Consider the following 19,364-nt stretch of genomic DNA (forward strand, 5'->3'; position numbering starts at 1 on the left):
GGATTACTCTAGTTGTATAATACATTTTAAAATCAGGAAGTATGAGTCCTCTTACTCTTTTCTTCTCTTTCAAAATTGCTTTATCTCTTGTTATTCCATATAAAGTTGAGGATAGGCATTTTCATTTCTGTAGAGAAGGCTATTGGAATTTTGATTGGGATTGCTTTGAATCTATAGGTTGCTTTGGGTAGTATTGACATCTTAACAATATTAAATCTTTCGATCTATAAATATTTTTCCATTTATTTAAGTCTTGTTTAATCTCTTTCAGCAGTGTTTTATAATTTTCATTGTGTAAATCCTTCACATCCCTGATTAAATTTATTTCTAGGTATTTTATTCTCTTAGATGCTGTTGTAAATGGAATTGTTTTCCTAATTTCCCTTTCAAATTTCTCATTGCTGGTGTATAGAAACCCAAATGATTTTTGTTTGTTGACCTTGTACCCTGCAACTTTGCTAAATTCCTCTACTAACTCTAGAAGCTTTTTTTGTTGATTCTTTGTGCTTTTTATACAAAGGACCAGATCACCCATCAGTAGAGATAATTTTACTTCTTTTCCAATTTGGATATCTTTTATTTCTTTTTCTTTTCTTATTGCTCTGTCTCGGACTTTGAATAAAAAATTGAATAGGAATAGCATCCTTGTCTTGCTCTTGATTCAAGGAGAAACATCTCAATTTTTCTCTGTTAAGCATACTGTTGGTTGTTGATTTTTCATAAATGCCCTTAAACACGTTCAAGAACTTCTTTTTCTATTTTGTTGAGAGTTTTTATCAAAAAAGGTGTTGCATTTTGTTAAAAGCCTTCACTGGATCATTTGAGATAATCGTGTGATTCTTCTCTTTTGTTCTATTCATGTGGTGTATTACATTGATTGATTTTCTAATGTTGAGCCCTCCTTGCATTCCTGGAATAAATCTCACTTGGTTATGGCGTGGGATTCTGCTAGGTATTGTTTTGGTGAAGATTTTTCCGTCTATATTCATAAGGGATATTGGCCTGTTGTTTTCTTTTCATGTAGTGTCTTTGCCTGGTTTTTGTATCCAAGGTAATGTTGACTTCATAGAACGAATTAGGCAAGAGTTTAAACTGGATTAATGTCAGTTCTTCTCTAAATATTTGGTAGAATCAGCCAATAAAAAAGTCCAGGACTTTTTTTATTTTTGTTTTTGATTACTGTTTCAAGCTCTTCACTTGTTATGGGTCTGTTGAGATTTACTATTTCCTCTTTAGTCAGTTTAGGTAGATTGTGCGTGTGTAAGAATCTGTCCATTTCATCTAGGTTATCCAGTTTATTGTCCTATAGTTGTTCATAGTATTCTGTCATAATTCTTCCCTCCCCCCTCCACTGGATCAGTTGTAATGTCTCTTCTTTCATTTCTTATATTGGTTATTTGCATCTTTTCTTTTTTTTTTTTGTTTGTCTAGTTAGAGTTTTGTCAATTTTATTGATCTTTTCAAAGAATCAACTTGTGATTTTGTTGATTCTATCAATTGTTTTTCCATTTTCGATTTTATTTATTTATGCTCTGATCTTGTTATTTCCTTTCTTCTATTAGGTGTAGGCTTAGTTTGCTCTTCTCTTTCTAGTTCCCCAAGTTTTATAGTTAGGCAATTGGTTTGAAATATTTCCTCTTTGATCATATAGACATTTATCATTATAAATTTCCGTGTGAATATTGCCTTCACCGCATCCCACAAGTTTATTTTTTTTTAATGTTGTGCTTTCATTTTCATTTGACTATAAGTATTTTCTGATTTCACTTTTGATTTCTTCCTTGACTCATTGGTAGTTTGTAGTATGTTGTTTAATTTGTATTTATGTCTTTTCCATTTTTTCTCTGTTATTGATTTCTAGTTTAACTGCACCTATGTCAAAGAAAGTACTTTATATGATTTCAGTATTTTTAAGTTTATCAAGACTTGTTTTATGACCTAACATGTGGGCTATCCCGAAGAATGATCCACGTGCACTGGAGTGGAATGTATATTGTGCATTTGTTCAGTGAACTGTTCTATATATGTTCATTAGGTCTAGCTGGTTCATAGTGTCTTTCAGGTCCTCTATTTCCTTGCTGATCTTTTTCTAGATGTTCTGTGCAATACTGAAAGTGGTTTACTGAAGTATCCAATTATTATTGTAATACCGTTTATTTCTCCCTTCAATTTTATCAGTGTTCACTTTATATATTTAGATTCTCCGATGTTGGGTGCATATATATTTAAAATTGTTAAATCTTCTTGATGAATTGATGATTTAGTCACTACGTAATGTCCATATTTATCTCTTCTAATAGATTTTGACTTAAAGTATATTTCATCTAATATTAAGATTGCCACCCCAGCTCTTTTTTGGTTATTGTTTGCATGGAATATTTTTTTCACCCTTTCACTTTCAGTCTATTTGTGTCTTTGGATCTAAGGTCTGTCTTTTGTAAACAGCATATAGTTGGATGACGTTTTTTCCTCCATTCTGCCACTCCCTATCTTTTGAGCACTTATTGCATTTACATTCACTGTAACTACCGATAAGAGAGATCTTACTACTGTCATTTTGTTATTTGTTTGTCTTAAGCCTCCTATGTCTATTTCCTCTAATACTGCTAACTTTTGCGTTCTGTTGGTTTTTTTTTTTTTTGCAGTGAGCCATTTTGATTCCCTTCTCTTTTTCTTTTGTATATATTTTTAAGGTATTTTATTAGTGGTTACCAGCTATACTATACTTGATCTCTTGCATTTATAACATGCTAACATAAATTGATACCAACTTAATTTTAACAACATACAATAAATTTTGTATCTATACCATCCCTCCCTTCTATTTTGTTGCTGTTATCACTAATTTTGTGTTTATATTTCATGTGCCCTGCAACATAATGTTAGTCTTGTTTTTTTTATACATTTGTCATTGAAAAGCATGAAGGACAAAACAATTAGAACTATCAAAGTCTGAATACCTTATTACCAGTCCTTATACTTGTGCTTGCAATTACCTTTTTGGATATCTTTCTTTTTATTTATGGCTTTGAATTATTTTCTAGTGTCCTTTCTCTTCCGTCTGACAGCCTACCATTAGAATTTTTTGTAGGGTTAATCTGGTGGATATGAACTCTGTTAACTTCTGTTTGTCTGGAAATGTTTTAACTTCACTCTAATTCTTGAAGGACAGTTTTGCTGGGTGTAGTATGCTTGATTTCCAGTTTTTATTTTCTTTCTCTCAGCAATTTAAATATATCATTCCATTGCCTTCTGGCTTCCAATGTTTCTGAGGAGAAATTGATGTTTCATCCTATTGGAGAGTCTTTATATATGGCTATTCCCTTCTCTATCTTTTCCCAGTATTCTCTCTTTATCTTTACTTTTTGAGTGCCTGATTATGATGTGTCTCAGTGTAGATCTCTTTGGGTTTTTTTCTGCTTGGAGTTCTTTGAGCTTCTTGGATTTGTAGATTCACATCCTTCCCCAAATTTGGGAAAATTTTTGCCATTATTTCTTCAAAAAATTTTTTAAAATAACATTTTATTGTGTTTTCAGTAAAGGTTTACGCAGCACAGTATGTTCCCACTTACCAATTTCTACACAATTTGCTCAGTGACATTGGTTACATTTTACACAGTGTGTCAAATTCCTCATTATTTCTGTTCTGGTTGTTCTGTTTCCAGTAATCTAGTTTCCTGCCCCCTTGCCTCCTTCTCGTCTTTGCTTTAGACTAAGCTTTGACCATTTGGTCTCATATAGATGATTTTTTAAAGAAGCACAGTATTCACAGGTGATATTGCTTGTTATTTAGCTAAAAGATGACCTCACAGAGTAGTTTTGGTTTCAGGTTTAAAGACTATCTCAGGGTGAAAGCCTCAGGGAGTCCTCCATTCTCAACTGGTCTAGTAAGTTTGGACTTTTTAAGAACTTGAGTTCTGTTCCACAGTTTGCTCCCATTCTATCACAATCCATCTATTGTATTCCTTATCAGAATAGTGAGTAGTGGTCGCTGGGCACTATCTAATTTTTCTGGTCTCAGGGTAGATGAGGTTGTGATTCATGCAGACTATTAGTCCTGTGGACTAGTTCTTCTCTGAGTCTTTGATTTCCTTATTCTCTTTTACTGTGGACACATAGAGATCAATAGTTGTATCTTAGATGGCTGCTTGCAAACTGTTAAGACCCCAGATGATACTCATCAAACTAGTACATAGAACATAAACTTTACATACTATACTATGCCAATTGACCAATTGACCATGTTGTCCCAAAAGACTATGACTGTAAGACTTTATACTCTGTAAACCAATCCCACAAGGTGTTTAATAAGTGTCTTTGCTTGTGCCCCCTATGTCTTTTATTGTATATATGAATATATATGGATGCTTACAATTACATGTATATATTCATTTACATATAGATACATCTATATAAGCCCACCTATATACACACATATACATACCTATACATTGGCATGCATACATACATATGTCTCCACAGCCCTATTGCTTAGTTGTTGCACAGCTGTATATGTCGTAACATTTAACAAAACCAATCTTTTTTCTTGCATACTTAATAACATCATTTACCTTGGTCAAGTTGTGCATATGTCACCCACATTTGGTGTTATATTTACCATCACCCAAAATAACAAGCGTCTACTATCTAGAGAGTGTTATCCCCCACACACACCTATCCCTGGTAACCACCAGCAAATGTTGGTTTCAGGATGTATATCTATTCTTGTCTTTTTATAATATTGAGATCACATAGTATTTGTCCTTTTGTTATGGATTTATTTCACTCAGCATAATGGCCTCCGATTTCATCCACATTATAATACATTTTGAGATTTCATTATTATTCTTTTTTTTAATTTATTAATTGTGCTTTAGGTGAAAGTTGACAGATTAAGTCAGTATCTCATATAAAAAGCCATACACACCCCGCCATGCGCACCCAGCTGCTCTCCCCTTAATGAGACAGCACGTTCCTCCTCTCCACCCTGTGTTCCCCATGTCCATTCGACCAGCTCCTGTTCCCCTCTTCCTTCTTATCCTGCCACCAGACAGGAGTCGGCTACAGAGTCTCATGTGTCTACCTGAGCCACAAAGTTCACTCCTCACCAGCATTATTGTCTATCTTATACTCTGGGCCAATCCCTGTCTGTAGAGTTGGTTTCAGGAATGGCTCCAATCTTAGGCTATCAAAGGGTCTGGGGACCATAACCTTCAGGGTCCCTCCGGTCTCAGTCAGACCATTAAGACTGGTCTTTTTACAAGAATTTAAGATCTGCACCCCACCATTCTCCTGCTCCGTCAGGGATTCTCTGTTGTGTTCCTTGTCAGGGCAGTGATCAGCGGTAGCTGGGCACCATCTAGTTATTCTGGTCTCAGGCTGATGGGGTCTCTGGTTTATGTGACCGTCTCTGTCTTTTGGGCTCATATTTACTTTGTGTCTTTGGTGTTCTTTATTCTCCTTTGCTCCAGGTGGGTTGAGACCAGTTGATGCATCTTAGATGGCTGCTTGCTAGCATTTAAGACCGCAGATGCCTCTCATCAAAGTGGAATGCAGAATGTTTTCTTAATAAATTTTGTTATGTCAATTGACCTAGATGTCCCCTGAAACCATGGTCCCCAGACCTCTGTCCCTGCTTCTCTGGTCTTCGAAGCTTTTGATTGTATTCGGGAAACTTCTTTGCTTTTGGTTTAGTCCAGTTGTACTGACTATCCCTGTGTGATGTGTTACCCTTCCCTTCACCTAAAAAAATTTTTTTGTCTATTATCCAGATAGTGAATATCCCTCTCCCTCCCTCCCCACCCTTAACCCTCAAAAAATATTTTCTTCTGTGTTTAAACTTTGTCTAGAGTTCTTATAATCGTGGTCTCATACAATATTTAGTCTTTTTTGCAATTGACTAATTTCACTCAGCATAATGCTTTCCAGATTCCTCCATGTTATGAAATGTTTCACAGATTCATCGTTGTTCTTACTTGTTGCATAGTATTCCATTGTGTGAATATACCATAATTTATTTATCCATTTATCCGTTGATGCAAACCTCGGTTGCTTCCATCTTTTTGCTATTGTAAACAGTGCTGCAATGAATATGGTTGTGGCTATATCTGTTCATGTGAAGGCTCTTATTTCTCTAGGGTATATTCCAAGGAGTGGAATTGCTGGGTCGTATGGTTCTATTTCTAGCTTTTTAAGGAAGTGCCAAATTGATTTCCAAAGTGGCTGTACCATTTTACATTCCCACCAGCCTCAGTCAGCAGTTGTCAGGGCTCACAGGAAGTGGAGGGAGACAGACTCAAACTGACCCCCACGAGATTGGACCTGTTGACTTCAGAGGCTTGAGCTATGTGGTGTCTGTCAGTTGTGTGCAGGCAGTAGGGTTTTAGCTGTTGGGGCAGGCTCCACTGCAGGGCACCTTTTGTAGCAACTGGGGCTGGCATGTTCTGAATAAACCCTCAGGGAGGTCTGCTTTGTTGATCTTAGAGCCCCAGAATTAGTATTTTGGTTGTGGTAGCCGGCTCCACTCAAGGTGCCAGCTTTCTAACTCACAGCAGCCTCATTCTTCAGTTCTCAGAGCTGACTGGAAGAGGGGGCAGACTTGAACTGACCCCAGGGGACATCTGTACTGTTAATTTGGGGCCCTAAGCTGTGGGTGTGCAATGGATTGGATCATTCCCCCCCCCAAAATATCTGTCAACTTGGTTAGGCCATGTTTGGTTGTCCTCCACTTTGTGATTTTCCTATGTGTTATAAATCACAATCTCTGCCTGTGTTTAAAAGGATTAGGGTGGGATGAAACACTCTTGGTCAGGTCACCTCCCTGAGGTAAAGGGAGTTTCCCTGGGGTGTGGACTGCACCACCTTTTATCTTACAAGAGATAAAAGGAAAGGGAAGCAAGCAGAGAGCTGGGAACCTCATACCACCAAGAAAGCGCTGGAGCACAGCATGTCCTTTGGACCTGAGATTCCTGCCCTGAGATGCTCTGAGATGAAGGGAAGACAGATGCATCACAAGGACCTTCCTCCAGAACCGACAGAGAGAGAAAGCCTTCCCTTAGAGCTGACGCCCTGAATTTGGACTTGTAACCTACTGAACTGTGAAAGAATAAATTTCTGTTTGTTGAAGCCATCCACTTGTGGTATTTCTGTTATAGTAGCACTAGATGACTAAGACAGGGTGCTCACTGTAATGCAGGTCAGCAGAGTGCTGGCTGTGGGGACACACTCCACTGTAGGAGGACTTATTTAGCAAAAAGCATCAACCTGCCAGCTGACAATAACTGTGTGGGAGAGGGGCTGGCATGCTCCAAATGGACCCCGAGGGAGGACTGCCTTGTTGATTTTACAGCAGAAACTTGAGGTCTTGTCTCTTTGCACATGCAGATTGTGTGGTGGCTGGGGAAGCAGACTTCTTTACTGAGGCTGCTTCCCCTCTTTACAGCACCCAGCCAGCAGCATAGTGGGAGAAGTAATTTTCCTACCCTATGAGACTCATCATTGACTCCTTGACTCTTGCCCATCTGCAGATCTCTGCTGCTGCCCTCTGCTCCACAGTTCAGAGACCTTCAATGCCAAGAACTATTCTCTTGTATTTCTTGGTGTATTTGTGGGGGAGGGTTGGAATGATTATCTGTTTACACTGTTATCTTCCCAGAATCCAAGAGGGATACGAGTTTGAGGGATTTTTTTTCTTTTATGATGGGAGAGACTTGGGCCTGATGATAGAAAATTTCCAAGTTAGAGAGAGTGAGAGATTCAGAGAAATTGATGAGAAGAATGTTCTTTTCAATGGAAAAATATTATAAGAACCCCCCACTAGAATGTAAACTACATGAGGGCAGGGATTTTGTTTATCTTTTTTCTTGTTCTATCCGCAGTACCTGGAATAATAATAACAAACACTTATGTAAATGCTTACTATTTTTTTATGTAAGCTTACTATATAATGGTCTAAGAAATGTATGCGTGTGTATACTAATTTAATTCTCGTAACAACTCTATGAACTGAATATTAATAACCTCAATTTACAGATGAGAGAACTGAGGCACAGACAAGTATGTAACTTACCCAAGGTCCCCCAACCAGTCAGTGGCAGAGTCAGTGTTCAGCCCCAGAGAGTCTGGCTCCATAGTCTGTGCTCTTAACTATTATACTATTCTGCATCTTTAGACCAGTGTTTGGCCCAAGGTTTGTACTCAGTACATACCTACTGAAAGAATTAAATGACCTCAGAAAATATTGATTACCTTTGCAAGGAGCTTAGCCTATGAAAGGACACACACACACAAAATTTTGTTTTGTTTTTAATTGTTTTAAGATGGGAGAGACATGAGCTTCTCTGTAGGCTGACTATACAAGAGAAAAAGGGAATACAGAACAAGTTGCCTGAGGAGACAGAAGAGTATTTGATAAAAAAAAAATTATAAAAATGGTCCTTGGAGAAGAGACTATTTCATTACGGAGGGAAGTAAATAAGAACAGCAGCAAAAATAGATAAATCGTGTGTATCTGTGTTTGTGTGTGAATGTGTACGCACACACGTGTGTTATATTCACCATGCTCCTACACTACCACACATACAATGGGTGGATAGAGGTCACGCAGTGGGAGCACTTCCAACCTTGTATTTTCAGTAAAGCAGGATGCAGGTTAAACTGCTGAGATTGAAGGGTGAGGTTATGGGAAAGAAGCTTGAGAAGAGAAGTGTTAGAATGGCTTCTGAGGGGAATAGAAGAGGGATGTGAATAGAGACACATAGGATTCTTTGGAAGCCTTGAAGCCTCATCCTGTACTTTTCTCCAGCAGCCCTCTGTGGCCTAGGTAAAAATAGTGGAAAGGAAGGATGGTTGGACCAGTTCAGGTTGAGGTTCCTGCAAGGAAAGTAGAATAAAAGAACAAGGTGCAAACAAAAAGATAATGTTGGCAAAATGGCTGGTTACATGATAGATAGTAGATCCAATTAGATTGGGAAAGAAGTGATATCATAAGTGGGCTGAGAGGTCAGAAAATGCAGAATAGTTGATAGACTGGAAATATTGAAGGGTTCAAGGAAAAGAGGGTGAGAAAGCTAAAGGATAAGAAGTTATGATCACATAATAGGATAGGGGAATTTAAGATTTCAGCGGGGAGAATCCAGATGATAAGAAGATCTTAACCCTGTTTGCCCATTAGAGTCAGCAGGAGATTTTCAAAAGCCTATCAGTGTTAGGACATCACCCACAGGGATTCTCAGTGGAGACCCAAATATTGATAATTTTGTTTAAGTTCTCTGGGTGAGTTTAATGTAGATTGAGAACCACGGGGTATAGCTATGGGGATGTGTGATTGGAAAAGAGTGGAAGTAAAGATCATTAGGCTTCAGGAAGGTCAAGGATCATTTGCATGGATCACACAAGGTGGTAGCAAAATTGGGGTGGAGAGGAAGACTGTGAACTAGGTGAAGAACTTGACTTTGATTGCATTACTTTTTTATCCAAAAATCTATAGTGTAGCCTTGTTTTTCCACCACGTCATCTAATTTTATTTTTAATTTCTATTCTGCCTTAAGCGAAAGTTTACAAATCGTCAGTCTCTCATACAAAAATTTATATACACCTTGCTATGTACTCCTAGATGCTATCCCCCTAATGAGACAGCACACTCCTTCTCTCCACCCTCTATTTCTGTGTCCATTCAGCCAGCTTCTGTCCCTCTCTGCCTTCTCATCTCCACTCTAGACAAGAGCTGCCCACATAGTCTCATGTGTCTACTTGATCCAAGAAGCCCACTCCTCACTAGTATCATTTTCTATTTTATAATCCAGTCCAATCCCTGTCTGAGGCGTTGGCTTTGGGAATGGTTCCTGTCTTGGGCTAACAGAAGATCTGGGGAACATGACCCCTGTGGTCTCCTTCTAGTCTCAGTCAGAGCACTAAGTCTGGTCTTTTTATGAGAATTTTAGGTTTGCATCCCACTGCTCTCCTGCTCCTTCAGCGGTTCTCTGTTGTGCTCCCTGTCAGGGCAGTCATCAGTTGTAGCCTGCATCATCTAGTTATTCTGGACTTAGGCTGATGTAGTCTCTGATTTATGTGGCCCATTCTGTCTCCTGGGCTCATAATTACCTTGTGTCCTTGGTGTTCTTTATTCTCCTTTCCTCCAGGTGGGATGAGACCAATTGATGCATCTTAGATGGCCGCCTGCTAGCGTTTAAGACCCCAGACGCCACTCTCCAAAGTGGGATGTAGAATGCTTTCTTAATAGATTTTATTATGCCAATTGATCTAGATGTCCCCTGAAGCCACGGTCTCCAAACCCCCGCCCCTGCTACACTGGCCTTTGAAGCATTCAGTTTATTCAGGAAACTTCTTTGCTTTTAGTTTAGTCCAGTTGTGCTGACCTCCCCTGTATTGTGTGTTGTCTTTCCCTTCACCTAAAAGAGTTCTTGCCTACTATCTAGTTAGTGAATATCCCTCTCCCTCCCCACTCTAATAACCATCAAAGAATATTTTCTTCTCTGTTTAAACTATTTCTTGAGTTTTTATAATAGTGGTCTCATACAATATTTGTCCTTTTGCAACTGACTAATTTCACTCAGCATAACTGATTCCAGCCTTCTCCATGTCATGAAATGTTTCACGGATTCATCATTGTTCTTTATCGATACATAGTATTCCATTGTGTGAATATACTATAATTTATTTATCCATTCATCCGTTGATGGGCTTCTTGGTTGCTTCCATATTTTTGCTATTGTAAACAGTGCTGCAGTGAACATAGGTGTGCATATATCTGATCGTGTAAAGGCTCTTATATCTCTAGAATATATTCCGAGGAGTGGGATTGATGGGTCGTATGGTAGTTCTATTTCTAGCTTTTTAAGGAAGCACCAAATCGATTTCCAAAGTGGTTGTACCATTTTCCATTCCCAACAGCAATGTATAAGTCAAGTGATCCAGTCTCTCCACAACCTCTCCAACATTTATTCTTTTGTGTTTTGTGGATTAATGCCAGCTTTGTTGGAGTGAGATGGAATCTCATTGTAGTTTTGATTTGCATTTTTCTAATGGCTAATGATCCTGAGCATTTCCTCATGTATCTGTCAGCAGCCTGAATGTCTTCTTTGGTAAAATGCCTATTCATATTCTTTGCCCATTTTTAAATTGGGTTATTTGACTTTTTGTTGTTGGATTTTTGCAGTGCCATGTAGATTTTAGCGATCAGACACTGAGCGGAACATAATTATTCTTTATGGCAGTGTAGTATTCCATTGTATGTGTATTGCATTCATATGTTGATGGGCACTTAGGTTGTTTCCATCTTTTTTGCTATTGTAAATAGTGCTACAATGAACATAGGGGAGCATAGGTCTGATTGTGTCTTCAGTATTAGATCTCTAGGCTATATACCTAGAAGTGGGATTGCTGGATCATAAGGTAGTTCTATGTATAGTTTTCAAATATCATTTCTGTCCCTTCCTCTCTCTCATCTCCTTCCAGAATCCCCATGATACAGATATTAGGTCTCTTGATAAAATCCCTTGCCGCCGAGTCGATTCTGGCTCATAGAGACTCTATAGGACACAGTAAGACTGTCCCATAGAGTTTCCGAGGAGCACCTGGCGTATTGGAAATGACAAACTTTTGGTTAGCAACAGTATCAATTAACCACTATGCCACCAGGGTTTCCATGTCAATTGATGTTGTCCCATAATTCCATTAAAGTGTGCTCAGCTATCTTGAGCTTCCGTGTTTGTTCTCTTCAACCTGCATAACTAGACTCTCTTATCTCCTAATTTGCTGAGTCTTTCTTCTGCCTGACCAAAAAAAAAAAAGCTGTAGTTAAATCCTTCCATTGTGTTTCTCATTTCAGTTATTGTCTCTTTCAATTCGAATAGTTCTATTTGTTTTTTTCTGTACAAATTTTTTAAAATAGTTTTTACTGTGTTTTAAGTGAAAGTTTACAAATGAAGTCAGTCTCTCACACAAAAACCCATATACACCTTGCTACATGCTCCTAATTACTCTCCCCCTTAATGAGACAGCCTGCTCTCTCCCACCACTCTCTCTTTTCATGTCCTTTTCACCAGCTTCTAACCCCCTCCACCCTCTCATCTCCCCTCCAGGCAGGAGATGCCAACATAGTCTCAAGTGTCCACCTGATCCAAGAAGCTCACTCTTCACCAGCATCCCTCTCCAACCCATTGTCCAGTCCAAAGCATGTCTGAAGAGTTGGCTTCGGGAATGGTTCCTGTCCTGGGCCAACAGAAGGTCTGGGGGCCATGACCACCGGGGTCCTTCCAGTCTCAGTCAGACCATTAAGTCTAGTCTTATGAGAATTTGGGGTCTGCATCCCACTCGTGTCCTGCTCCCTCAGGGATTCTCTGTTGTGTTCCCTGTCAGGGCAGTCATCCATTGTAGCCGGGCACCATTTGTTCTTCTGGTTTCAGGATGATGTAGTCGCTGATTCATGTGGCCCCTTCTGTTTCTTGGGCTCGTAATCACCTTGTGTCCTTGGTGTTCTTCATTCTCCTTTGATCCAGGTGGGTTGAGACCAATTGATGCATCTCAGATGGCTGCTTGCTAGCGTTTGAGACCCCAGACGCCTCGCTCCAAGATGGGATGCAGAATGTTTTCTTAATAGATTTCATTATGCCAATTGACTTAGATGTCTCCTGAAACCATGGTCCCCAAACCCCTGCCCCTGCTACACTGGCCTTCGAAGCATTCAGTTTATTCAGGAAACTTCTTTGCTTTTGGTTTAGTCCAGTTGTGCTGACCTCCCCTGTATTGTGTATTGTCTTTCCCTTTACCTTAAGTAGTTTTTATCTACTGTCTAATTAGTGAATACCTCTCTCCCACCTTCCCTCCCTCCCCCTCTTGTAACCACAAAAGAATGTTTTCTTCTGAGTTTAAACTATTTCTCAAGTTTATATTGGTCTTATACAATATTTGTCCTTTTGCAACTAATTTCACTCAGCATAATGCCTTCCAGGTTCCTCCATGTTATGAAATATTTCATGGATTCATCATTGTTCTTTATTGATGTGTAGTATTCCATTGTGTGAATATACCATAATTTATTTAGCCATTCATCCATTGATGGGCACCTTCGTTGCTTCCAACTTTTTGCTATTGTAAACAGTGCTGCAATAAACATGGGCGTGCATATATCTGTTTGTGTAAAGGCTCTTATTTCTCTAGGATATATTCCAAGGAGTGGGATTGCTGGATCATATGATAGTTCTATTCCTAGCTTTTTAAGGAAGCACCTTGATTTCCAAAGTGGTTGTACCGTTTTACATTCCCACCAGCAGTGTATGAGAGTTACAATCTCTCCGCAGCCTCTCCAACATTTACTATTTTGTGTTCTTTGGATTAATGCCAGTCTAGTTGGTGTGAGATGGAATCTCATCGTAGTTTTAATTTGCATTTCTCTAATGGCTAATGATCGGGAGCATTTTCTCATGTATCTGTTGGCTGCCTGAATATCTTCTTTAGTGAAATGTGTGTTCATATCCTTTGCCCACTTCTTGATTGGGTTGTTTGTCTTTTTGTGGTTGAGTTTTGACAGAATCATGTAGATTTTAGAGATCAGGCGCTGGTCTGAGATGTCATAGCTGAAAATTCTTTCCTAGTCTGTAGGTGGTCTTTTTACTCTTTTGGTGAAGTCTTTAGATGAGCATAGGTGTTTGATTTTTAGGAGCTCCCAGTTATCTGGTTTCTCTTCATCATTTTTGGTAATGTTTTGCATTCTGTTTATGCCCTGTATTAGGGCTCCTAGGGTTGTCCCTATTTTTTCTTCCATGATCTTTATCGTTTTAGTCTTTATGTTTGGATCTTTGATCCAGTTGGAGTTAGTTTTTGTGCATGGTGTGAGGTATGGGTCCTGTTTCATTCTTTTGCAAATGGATATCCAGTTATGCCAGCACCATTTGTTAAAAAGACTATCTTTTCCCCAATTAACTGACACTGGTCCTTTGTCAAATATCAGCTGCTCATACATGGATGGATTTATATCTGGGTTCTCAATTCTGTTCCATTGGTCTATGTGCCTGTTGTTGTACAAGTACCAGGCGGTTTTGACTACTGTAGCTGTATAATAGGTTCTGAAATCAGGTAGAGAGAGGCCTCCCACTTTCTTCTTCTTTTTCAGTAATGCTTTGCTTATCCGAGGCTTCTTTCCCTTCCATATGAAGTTGGTGATTTGTTTCTCTATCCCCTTAAAATATGACATTGGAATTTGGATCGGAAGTGCGTTATATGTATAGATGACTTTTGGTAGAATAGACATTTTTACTATGTTAAGTCTTCCTATCCATGAGCAGGGTATGTTTTTCCACTTAAGTATGTCCTTTTGAATTTCTTGTAGTAGAGCTTTGTAGTTTTCTTTGTATAGGTCTTTTACATCCTTGGTAAGATTTATTCCTAAGTATTTTATCTTCTTGGGGGTTACTGTGAATGGTATTGATTTGGTTATTTCCTCTTCGGTGTTCTTTTTGTTGATGTAGAGGAATCCAAGTGATTTTTGTATGTTTATTTTATAACCTGAGACTCTTCCAAACTCTTCTATTAGTTTCAGTAGTTTTCTGGAGGATTCCTTAGGATTTTCTGTGTATACGATCATGTCATCTGCAAATAGTGATAGCTTTACTTCCTCCTTGCCAATCCGGATACCCTTTATTTCTTTGTCTAGCCTAATTGCCCTGGCTAGGACTTCAAGTACGATGTTGAATAAGAGCGGTGATAAAGGGCATCCTTGTCCGGTTCCCGTTCTCAAGGGAAATGCTTTCAGGTTCTCTCCATTTAGAGTGATATTGGCTGTTGGCTTTGCATAGATGCCCTTTTTTTTTTTTTTTTTTTTTGCAAATAATTATTCAGTTTGTTTAATACAGAATGACTCAGTGTTGGAAAAGCAAATACAATGGAAAAATCAAAAGGAATATGTTAATAAAACAGATAGCTACATTTGGAGTCAGAGATACAATGCTTTTTATTTGCATAAAGCAGTATTTTTACATAAAACTCAGTTCCTTCAGCCCAGAGAGTTTGGTCCTGGGGTAAAAATTAATTATTTAATGTCATGACTCTAAAACTAGCATTTTCATCTAAAAGTTATATGGCCTAAAAGTAAAACATACTTCAATGAATGTATATTCTTAAATAATCTTCTAAATTATCAATTTAATGTTTCCTATTGCACAATCTGAAGCCCTGGTGGCAAAATGGTTGAGACGGCTGCTAACCAAAAGGTCAGCTGTTCAAATCCACCAGCTGCTCCTTGGAAACCGTATGGGGCAGTTCTACTCTGTCCTCTAGGGTCATTGTGGGTTGGAATCGACCCAATGGCATTTTTTTTTTTAAATAACCAATATGCTACTGAAAAAACAGCATGAGGCATAGCTGGTCAAAAGTTAATTCTTCCATGTTGAAAGAAAGAGTTGATTCTTGAGGGCTAAAGAGAAAAGCAGGAAGAAAATGAGGCGAATTAATGAGCTTATAAGCCAAGTTGTCTTTCAGACATTGCAAAACCTCTATAGAATAACTGGGCACCTAAACATAATAACATCACCAGTAAAAGCTTTATTAAAGCTGAATGGCATTCTGTTATCCTGAAAAATGGATACCACCAAACTTCAATTCTGTCTGCTGTACTGAACAGAGAAACCATTTACAAGATATAATGAAACAAGAATCTCTTTAAAAATACATGAAGGGCAAATGTGTTTTCTTTATGAGTTTCACAAATTTGATGCACATTCTAATTTCTTTCTGTTGTAGCTTCCAGGGTTCCATTGATCTTGTGGTGTGGGAGGACTGTTACGGTGTGAGTCTGTTACCAGGAGCTATATGACAGCATTAATTAAGTTGTGCTTTGGGAAAATGAAAGCAAGCGAGATGCATATTTGCCTCTCTGCAAATAAACACTTAAGTACAGCAACATGCAGGAATTCCTTGCACATTAATCGATTTGATTTTTTTCTTCTTTTTTTTTTTTTTTATAATAACTTTTATTAAGCTTCAAGTGAACGTTTACAAATCCAATCAGTCTGTCACATATAAGTTTACATACATCTCACTCCCTACTCCCACTTACTCTCCCCGTCTTGAGTCAGCCCTTTCAGTCTCTCCTTTCTTGACAATTTTGCCGGCTTCCCTCTCTCTCTATCCTCCCATCCCCCCTCCAGGCAAGAGTTGCCAACACAATCTCAAGTGTCCACCTGATATAATTAGCTCACTCTTCATCAGCTTCTCTCTCCCACCCGCTGACCAGTCCCTTTCATTTCTGAAGAGTTGTCTTCGGGGATGGTTCCTGTCCTAGATGCCCTTTTTTATGTTGAGGAATTTTCCTTCAATTCCTATTTTGGTAAGAGTTTTTATCATAAATTGGTGTTGAACTTTGTCAAATGCCTTTTCTGCATCAATTGATAAGATCATGTGGTTTTTATCTTTTGTTTTATTTTTGTGATGGATTACATTAATGGTTTTTCTGATATTATACCAGCCTTGCATACCTGGTATAAATCCCACTTGATCAGGGTGAATTATTTTTTTGATGTGTTGTTGGATTCTATTGGCTAGAATTTTTTTGAGGATTTTTGCATCTATGTTCATGAGGGATATAGGTCTATAATTTTCTTTTTTTGTAATGTCTTTACCTGGTTTTGGTATCAGGGAGATGGTAGCTTCATAGAATGTGTTGGGTAGTATTCCGTCTTTTTCTATGCTTTGAAATACCTTCAGTAGTAGTGGTGTTAAGTCTTCTCTGAAAGTTTGGGAGAACTCTGCAGTGAAGCTGTCCGGGCCAGGACTTTTTTTTGTTGGAAGTTTTTTGATTACCGTTTCAATCTCTTTTTTTGTTATGGGTCTATTTAGTTGTTCTACTTCTGAATGTGTTAGTTTAGGTAGGTAGTGTTTTTGCAAGAATTTATCCCTTTCTTCTAGGTTTTCAAATTTGTTAGAGTACAATTTTTCTTAGTAATCTGAAATGATTCTTTTAATTTCATTTGGCTCTGTTGTGATGTGGCCCTTCTCGTTTCTTATTCGGGTTCTTTGTTTCCTTTCCTGTATGTCTTTAGTCAGTGTAGCCAATGGTTTATCAATTTTGTTATTTTTTTCAAAGAACCAGCTTTTGGCTTTGTTAATTCTTTCAATTGTTTTTCTGTTCTCTAATTCATTTAGTTCAGCTCTAATTTTTATTATTTGTTTTCTTCTGGTGCCTGATGGATTCTTTTGTTGCTCACTTTCTATTTGTTCAAGTTGTCGGGACAGTTCTCTGCTTTTGGCTCTTTCTTCTTTTTGTATGTGTGCATTTATCGATATAAATTGGCCTCTGAGCACTGCTTTTGCTGTGTCCCAGAGGTTTTGATAGGAAGTATTTTCATTCTCGTTTCATTCTATGAATTTCCTTATTCCCTCCTTGATGTCTTCTATAACTCAGTCTTTTTTCAGGAGGGTATTTTCAGTTTCCAAGTATTTGATTTCTTTTCCCTAGTTTTTCTGTTATTGATTTCTAGCTTCATTGCCTTGTGGTCTGAGAAGATGCTTTGTAATATTTCGATGTTTTGGACTCTGCAAAGATTTGTTTTATGACCTAATATGTGGTCTATTCTAGAGAATGTTCCATGTGCACTAGAAAAAAAAGTATACTTTGCAGCAGTTGGGTGGAGAGTTCTGTATAAGTCAATGCGGTCAAGTTAGTTGATTGTTGTAATTAGGTCTTCCGTGTCTCTATTGAGCTTCTTACTGGATGTCCTGTCCTTCTCTGAAAGTGGTGTGTTGAAGTCCCCTACTATAAATGTGGAGGTGTCTATCTCACTTTTCAATTCTGTTAAAATTTGATTTATGTATCTTGCAGCCCTGTCATTGGGTGCATAAATATTTAATGTGGTTATGTCTTCCTGATCAATTGTCCCTTTTAGCAGTATATAGTGTCCTTCTTTATCCTTTGTGGTGGATTTAAGTCTGAAGTCTATTTTGTCAGAAATTAATATTACTACTCTTCTTCTTTTTTGCTTATTGTTTGCTTGATACATTTTTTTCCATCCTTTGAGTTTTAGTTTGTTTGTGTCTCTAAGTCTAAGTGTGTCTCTTGTAGGCAGCATATAGATGGATCGTGTTTCTTTATCCAGTCCGAGACTCTCTGTCTCTTTATTGGTGCATTTAGTCCATTTACATTCAGCGTAATTATAGATAAATGAGTTTTTAGTGCTGTCATTTTGATGCCTTTTCATGTGTGTTGTTGGCCATTTCATTTTTCCAGATACTTTTTTGTGCTAAGACGTTTTTCTTAGTAGATTGTGAGATCCTCATTTTCATAATGTTTAACTTTATGTTAGTTGAGTCGTTACGTTTTTCTTGGCTTTTATCTTGAGTTATGGAGTTGATATTCCTTTTTGTGGTTACCTTATTATTTACCTGTATTTTTCTAAGTGAAAACCTAACTTGTATCGTTCTATTTCGCCTTGTATCACTCTCCATCTGGCAGTTCAATGCCTCCCGTATTTAGTCCCTCTTTTTGATTATTGTGATCTTTTATCTATTGATTTCCATGATTCCCTGTTATGTGTATTATTTTATTTATTTATTAGAATTAATCTTAATTTGTTTGTTTTTGTGCTTTCCCTATTTGAGTTGATATCAGGACGTTCTGTTTTGTGACCTTGTATTGTGCTGGTACCCGATGTTATTGGTCATCTGAGCAAACAATCTCCTTTAGCATTTCTTGTAGCCTTGGTTTGGTTTTTGCAAATTCTCTAAACTTGTGTTTATCTGTATATATCTTAATTTCTCCTTCATATTTCAGAGAGAGTTTTGCTGGATATATGATCCTTGGTTGGCAGTTTTTCTCCTTCAGTGCTCTGTATACGTCGTCCCATTCCCTTCTTGCCTGCATGGTTTCTGCTGAGTAGTCTGAACTTATTGATTCTCCCTTGAAGGAAACCTTTCTTTTCTCCCTGGCTGCTTTTAAAATTTTCTGTTTATCTTTGTTTTTGGCGAGTTTGATGATAATATGTCTTGGTGTTTTTCTTTTTGGATCAATCTTAAATGGGGTTCGATGAGCATCTTGGATAGATATCCTTTCGTCTTTCATGATGTCAGGGAAGTTTTGTGTCAGGAGTTCTTCAACTATTTTCTCTGTGTTTTCTGTCCCCCCTCCCTGTTCTGGGAGTCCAATCACTCGCAAGTTATCCTTCTTGATAGAGTCCCACATGATTCTTAGGGTTTCTTCATTTTTTTAAATTCTTTTATCTGATTTTTTCCAGCTATGTTGGTGTTAATTCCCTGGTCCTCCAGATCTCCCAGTCTACATTCTAATTGTTCGAGTCTGCTCCTCTGACTTCCTGTTGCGTTGTCTAATTCTGTAATTTTATTGTTAATCTTTTGGA

This window comes from Elephas maximus, chromosome X, assembly GCF_024166365.1.
Source record: "Elephas maximus indicus isolate mEleMax1 chromosome X, mEleMax1 primary haplotype, whole genome shotgun sequence".
Classification (NCBI taxonomy): Eukaryota; Metazoa; Chordata; class Mammalia; order Proboscidea; family Elephantidae; genus Elephas; species Elephas maximus.